Here is a 7,298-nt window from a genome sequence, read left to right as displayed (position 1 = left end):
GAGGTAGGGGATGAGGGTAGGATTTTTCTCCCACACATTACTGTGTGTCTGTTTGGTTTTGTATTTTCTCTTCCTTATGATTTTCTCTTCTAAATTTATTTTTTAAATTTTAAGTTGATATATAATATTATATTAGTTTCAGGTGTACAACATAGTGATTATTCATATAACTTATGACATGATCACCAATTAGTCTAGTACCCATCTGACATGATACACAGTTATTACAATATTATTGATATATTCCCTGTGCTGTATTTTACTTCTCTATGCTGAACTATTTTTATAACTGCCAATTTGTTTTTCTCAATCCTTTCACCTATTTCCCCAAACCCCCTCCAATCTGGCAACCATCAATTTATTCTCTGTATCTATGAGTTTGTTTCTGTTTTGTTTATTCACTTGTTTTGTTTTTTAGATTCCATACATAAATGAAATCATATGGTATTTGTCTTTTTATGTCTCACTTATTTCACTTAGCATAATAGGTTCTAGGTCCATCCACATTGTCAAAAAAGAGCAGGATCTCATTGTTCTTTATGGCTGAGTAATATGCCATTTTCTATATGTACCACATCTTCTTTATCCTTTGGTCTATAAATGGACACTTAGGGTGCTTCCATATCTTGGCTATTGTAAATACTGCTGCAATGAACATGGAGTACACATATCTTTTTGAATTGGTAATTTGGTATTTTCTTATGATAAATCCCCAGGAGTGGAATTGCTGGGTCATATGTAGTCCAGAAGCAGCTGTGATGTATCCACTAGAGGGAAGCAGGGGAGGAACTGCAAGTCATCATCTAGTCACAGGTTGCTGGACCCATGTGGGTGGCAGGGGGCAGTCCTCTCATGCCCAGGCCCTGTCTCACTTGCTAGGGCAGAGCCCAAGGCCAGGATAAAAGGGCCTCTGGACCAGAGCATCTGCATTCACTCCCTCCTGAGGTGGTGACGGATCCTGTGCTGCTTGTGTGCCCGGTAAGTGTCCACTGGGAATGGAGCAGGGCCTTCCACAGAGGGAGGCTCAGATCAGCGCTGGTGGGCAGGTGGGGCAGAAGCTAGGGGTGTTGGAGACCTTGCAGATAGAGGGAGAGGGGCCTGAGGAAGACTGAGGGAGGATGTGCATGGTGGGTGTGGACCTACTGGGACCATGAGGGAGAAGTGGATGGCTGTGTGTTTGTGCTGGACCAAATGTAGATCCTGTTGGCTATGCTCTCAGGTCAGAGGAACTGAAGCCTTGACCACTGGGCTCTGGTAGACGCGCTCTCACAAAGAGCCTTTACCTTTGAGAATAGGAACGCAACCCTCCATGCAAAAATGCTGGGGATAGTAGTTCTCAACTAAGAGAGAGAGAGAGAGGGAGAGAGAGAGAGAGAGAGAGGGAGAGAGAGAGAGAGAGAGCGCTTGCCACAGAGCTGACCAGAGATCCTTTGAGGCTTTAGAAAACCCACATATCAGTGGATCTGAAATGGAACTGGGATTCTATTTGAGAATTTGGGCACAATAACGTGAGAATCACTGGGCCGAGATGTTTGTGCCAGGCCTTGGTGTGCTGAGAACTTTAGAGCATCAGGCCAGAGCCAGGGTGTCTGAGCTCAAATCCCCTAAACAGCAAAAATTGCTGCTCTTTAGCTTTTGCAGTGACAACCAGATGGACTCACAGTCCATTTCCAACCTGCAACCCTAAGTCTTTACAGAACAAATCTATCTAGGAAGGTACAATCATGAATTTCCTTCTTTTAAGAGAATATTTATACTCTGAACTATTTTCTTAACTGCAGAGTTTCAGGTTTCTGGTTGAAATGATGGAAAAATGACCTTCACTTACTAGATATTTAATGATGGCAGTTTTTTTTAAATTGATTTTTGTCTCAGTTTCCTTCTCTGTAAGAGAGATATTAATCCCTGCCTATCTTAAGTAGAAGTTGGGAGGCTCAAAGGGGGAAGTCTAAAAGTATTTGCCTATCTCTTAGAAATAACAAACCTTTCAGGGTTTAGGTATCAAAGACTCCACTTAAACATCTCAAAATAAAGGGGCTAGAAATGATGCTTAGAGAACAAGAAGGAAGAGAAAGAGGGAGGGGTGGCCTCTGTGTGGGACTGACTTGCTGTCTGACTCTCCCTCAGCTCCTGAACACCCGCTTGCCTGCCCGCCAAGATGTCCTGCCAGCAGAGCCAGCAGTGCGTCCCCAAGTGCCCTCCCAAGTGCTGCACCCCAAAATGCCCCCCGAAGTGTCCCCCCAAGTGCCCTCCAGTCTCTTCCTGCTGCAGTGTCAGCTCTGGGGGCTGCTGTGGCTCTGGGGGTGGGGGCTGCTGCAGCTCTGGGGGTGGTGGCTGCTGCAGCTCTGGGGGTGGTGGCTGCTGCCTGAGCCACCACAAGCCCCGCAGATCTCACCTCTTCAGACATAGAAGCTCTGACTGCTGCAGCTCAGGGGGCTCCAGCTGCTGCGGAGGGGGCAGTGGTCAGTCCTCTGGAGGCTGCTGTGGAGGGGGCTCCAGCTGCTGCGGAGGGGGCAGTAGTCAGTCCTCTGGAGGCTGCTGCTGAAGTGCACTCTGAGCCAAGAAGAGCTGACTGGGATGTAGCCACTGGCCACTCACCTCCTTCTCCTCCTGCTCCTCCTGCTGGGCCTGCCCTGCTGCTGAGAGGTCTGGGTGAGGCCTTTGAATTCTGGTGCAGAGGATCCCTGTGCTCGGGTGTCCTGGAGCCCAAACCTCTCCCCCAAACCCACTTCCCGACTTCTTTCCCCATATGCCCATATGTGTGGTGCCCTGAGTACCCCACAGCACAGACCTGTGCCCCTGCACAGCTCTGTGTGTGCACACACCAGCCTGATGTGAAACAATAAAAGGATGATTCTGCATTTGCTCTTGCCTTGCCTTATTTTTATTCCTACATTATCTTTCTCCTACTCTGTCCTCAACTCCTGGGTTCCTGAGGCCTCAGTATCTACAGACCTTGTTCAAATTTGCCACTTATGCCTCTAATGTCCTTTATAGAAAAACACATTTTCATTGCTATAGGATCCAATTCATTAGTCTCCAGGCTTTATTTGTTTTGCCTGAACCCGACATGTTTTAAGAGTGCTTTGTTTCTGTAGAATGTCTGATTTGGGCTTGTCTAATGTTTCTTCTTGCCTGGATTTGGTTATGCCTGTGTGCAGGGACCCTCGCTGATCCATACTGCCTGGTGCTAATTGGGCTCCCCTTCCCTTCCAGATTGCTCTGGATTGGGATCCCTGTGTGGGGCTGAGACCCCACAATCATAAAGAGGGGGGGCTCCGCTGCCCTAATATCCCTCCAACTTCCCAGCGGAGTAACTGCATGAGGGTGCTCACCCTCTCTGCGTCTCCTCCCCCCTCACCTCCCAGTCCCCTGTCCTCAATATTTCATATCAGCTACACTTCCACTGGTCTTTCAAGCCAATTGCTCTGCGGTTTAGCTGCAAGTCTGGTCGAGAGTTAGGAGCAAGCAGACGCAGCTTCCGGCCACTCTGCAGGCCATCTGGGAATCCCCCCGCTGTTTTTTTCTTTTAATTAATAACTTAAGGGAGAGACTTTTATAACTTTAATATTTATATAACTATTTAAACACTTATAGCTTATTGATTATTTATTCTCCTTCTGGCTAATCTCTTATATCTAAATTTCTGCAATGAACATGATTGTACACGTTTCTCTCCTGTACGTATTTTTACTTTATTAAGCTAAACTCTTAGAAAAATTATTGTGTACAAGGATATATTCATTTTAAATTTAAATTAATTATACACAAGTAAGTACAAAATGCCACCCAGAATAATTTTTTCAATTTATATTGCCACCCCAAATAAAAATGTGTATTACCATACATTCTCACACATCTTGAGCTTTGCTAGTTAAGTATTGTTACTTTGAAACAAACAAAAACATGTATCTGATAAACTACATATCAAAATACAAGCTATTTCTTCATTGATTTGTTTGGAGTTTTTTTTTAATGTTGATAACATTGAACATATTACCAAATTTTATGTGTGTGTGTGTGTGTGAGAGAGAGAGAGAGAGAGAGAGAGAGAGAGAGAGAGAGAGAGAGAATGGCTACCCTTGCCCTTGTTCATTAGATTTCTTTGGTATTCTTATTTACATTTTAATTTATAACATATATTTTTATATTAGGGACATTCATTCCATACCTGGCACATGTGTTGTATTTTTCTCCAGTTGATTATTTGTCTTTGTGCCTTATATGGGGTATAGTTTGCCATATAAAATTAAAATTCTATATAATTTATCTAACTTTTCCTTTATATATTATAGGATTTGTGTCATTTTTATTATTACTGGTTTTTACTCAATAAGCAATTACCACTTCTATATTCTGTTTCTTATAGAGTAGTATTTTATCATTTATGATTTAAAAGAAAGATTTGCAGGGAGACACCTAAAATTTGTTAATATTCTAGTTCATAGCTCAGAAGGAAGGAGAGAGGAAAGACACAGGAAAATGAATTCAGTCTGAATTATTTCCCATAATATTTCAGCAGTGCACCCTTTGATTCCTTGCAAAGATGTCAAACTGATGATGTAAGAGACCCTTTGAATGACTAGGTGACTTCAGAAAACCTTTGCTAGTAAAAAAAAAAAAAAAAATGTTCCTTGAATGGTCCCAAAGCCATTGATAACCAATAACTAAGGTCAAAGGGTCAGTCCAACATCCATTTTAAATAAAAATGTGTGAATGATCTCAGTCCAAATGCTACAGTTATAACCACACTGCTAATTCAGCACTTAAACCCAAGCACATTGATAGTTTGGCGCTGCCCTGCCTGGAGGCAGAGGTGTGGATCAGATGACCTCTTCACCCCATCATTCTAGGAATCGGAAGCTGAGCTCCTGTGTGAGCCTAGGCATGGATATCCTGGCCACACACTCTTAGGAGCCCATAGCCACAACCTGAGCTAATGCCATGCCCTGCTGAGAGAGTGGCAGATCTCCCTCTGCAGGGCAATGTGGCCATCACACCTCTCTCTGTGTCTGTCTCGGAGTGTGATCCCCTGATGAGGATGACATAGGTCATAGGAATAACTATTTGTAAACTGTAAAGTGGATGCTAATGTAGTGAAAGGATTTTTAAAAATCTATTAACCACCCATATGTGCAAAGCCTTTTCCTAGTTGCTGATGGAGAATAAGAATAGGGCACAAGTTGTGCTGTGAAAGGGTTTATGAAAATCTCATTTGTAAGATATGTCACATAAAGGATAATGGAGCAAGTGGCACTTGAACTGCATCGTCTCAGAAAGGAAATATCATGGAATAAAGCACAGGAGTAGGGTAGGGAGAGACATGTTTACAGTGGAGACAGAATACCAGTTCTTCCTGGGAAGCAATATAGAAATTGGGTAAGTTTTACAAAGTCTCGTATTTGCGCATTGGTAGTTGTATGAATATTTCCCAGAGCGTCGGAAGTCAGTCAAAAATGCTGGCCTTGATCCTGAACACACTGGGGAGCCCTGGGTGTGGCTTCCTAAATATCCAGAGAAATTTAAAGGCTTTTGTGAGTCTTAGTTCAAAGCAGATTATCATCACCTTAAAGGCCATGGGTAATTACTTCTGTAGTGAGATGGTGAAGAGGGAACATGTTTGGATCCCAGTGAAGGTAAGACTCAAGGAGAAACCACGACAGATGGGAATGAATCAGTGGAGTTTCGGGGAAGGCCAGGAACCTTGAGCTATCAGATGCTGAAATAATAGATAAGGTGGGTTATATATCTATATCTATCTACACACACACACACACACACACACACACACACACACATATATATATATGTCTGTGTCTATATAATAATTATATACAACTATACAAACATATATATATGAATGATTGGCTAAACAGTCAAAAATACCAGTAGTCATGTGTACACATATATTTCATGAGATATTGGTTATCCTTGCCCATTATGACCTACGTGACACATTATTATTGTGTCATGTGTACCTCATCTCAGGCTCTGGAGAATTATTTTGTACGCTTCTGGAGGGAGGACTTTCTTCTCATAAATCCCCCTAGGTCAAATTTGCCTTCATTTAATTTTTTCCTCATTTAAAAATAACGTTGCCCTCTAGACATGGAAGGAGCATCTATCTGCTACATACCAAATTAACGCTAGTCTTAATATCTGAAAATGCTCAAATACAAAAATCCTTCAGGATCCCTGTGCCCATGGAGGAACACAGCAGTGACGCTAGAGATTCCTACGGAACCCAAACGCCTCTGTTCTGTAAGGTCATCCAACCTGCTTGACCCAGAGGCTCATTTCCACAGAGTCCTCCCCACCATGTGCCCGGGCTTGACCCTCTAACAGTCTCTTCTCCTTTCTGCTTCTCATCCACAGGCTCACCCTCTTCCCCTCTTCCTCTTTCCCAAGAGCCTTGGGAAACAAATTCTTCTACTGTGCAAGGCAATGCCAAATTTCTCTCTAGTTCCTCTGTAGCAGGGGTCCTCAAACTACGGCCCGCGGGCCACATGCAAATACAAATATTGTATTTGTTCCCGTTTTGTTTTTTTACTTCAAAATAAGATATGTGCAGTGTGCATAGGAATTTGTTTATAGTTGTTTTTTAAACTATAGTCCGGCCCTCCAATGGTCTGAGGGACAGTGAACTGGCCCCCTGTTTAAAAAGTTTGAGGACCCCTGCTCTATAGAGATATTGCTATATGAAAATGTACAAAAGACGCAATGCCAGTGAGTTTTTGTTGATTCTTTCAGATTTTCTACGCAGATGATTATGGCATCTGTGAACAACAGCAGTTTACTGCCTCCTTCCCAGTCTGTATGCACTTAATTTATTTTTCTTGTCTTATTGTATTAGCTAGAACTTCCAACACCATATTGAAAAGGAGTGGTGAGAGGGGACATTCTTGACTTGTTCCTGATCTTAGAAAGAAAGCTTCGAATTTTTCACCAATTTTCTATCCTCCCATATTTTTAATGGTGTTTTCTACCATTTCAAATTTAATTGTTAGCGTTTAATGGCATAGATTATACATATCCACATTTTCCTCTATATATTATGGATGTTGTGTTATTCTTAAAACTTTCTCCAAATAATTGTTGCCACCAAATACATTTTTAGGTGTTGATTGCATTTGTAGTTATATGACTGCATAAATTTGACAAAAGTCATTGAATTGAATATTGAAAATTAGTGAATTTTATTGCATGTAAATATGCAACAATAAAAGTGATTTTAAAATTTTAAAAAAGAAGGATTTATTCACATATGTGTAGGTGTGTAGTGTATGTGCACACACATG

At 42.1% G+C, this 7,298-nt stretch overlaps 1 long non-coding RNA gene across 1 annotated transcript; it reads left to right on the top strand.

Annotated features, from left to right (window-relative positions):
• The first annotated feature begins 945 nt into the window (after nt 1-945).
• LOC132220756 (uncharacterized) lies at nt 946-2,859 on the top strand. The gene is made up of 2 exons (XR_009449856.1): nt 946-978; nt 2,128-2,859. It is a non-coding gene; the product is annotated as an uncharacterized LOC132220756 (long non-coding RNA).
• The last annotated feature ends 4,439 nt before the right edge of the window (nt 2,860-7,298 follow it).

Source organism: Myotis daubentonii, chromosome 18 (assembly GCF_963259705.1).
Source record: "Myotis daubentonii chromosome 18, mMyoDau2.1, whole genome shotgun sequence".
NCBI lineage: Eukaryota > Metazoa > Chordata > Mammalia > Chiroptera > Vespertilionidae > Myotis > Myotis daubentonii.
The sequence above is the reverse complement of the archived record's forward strand: the minus strand, read 5'-3'. Positions and strand labels throughout refer to the sequence as shown.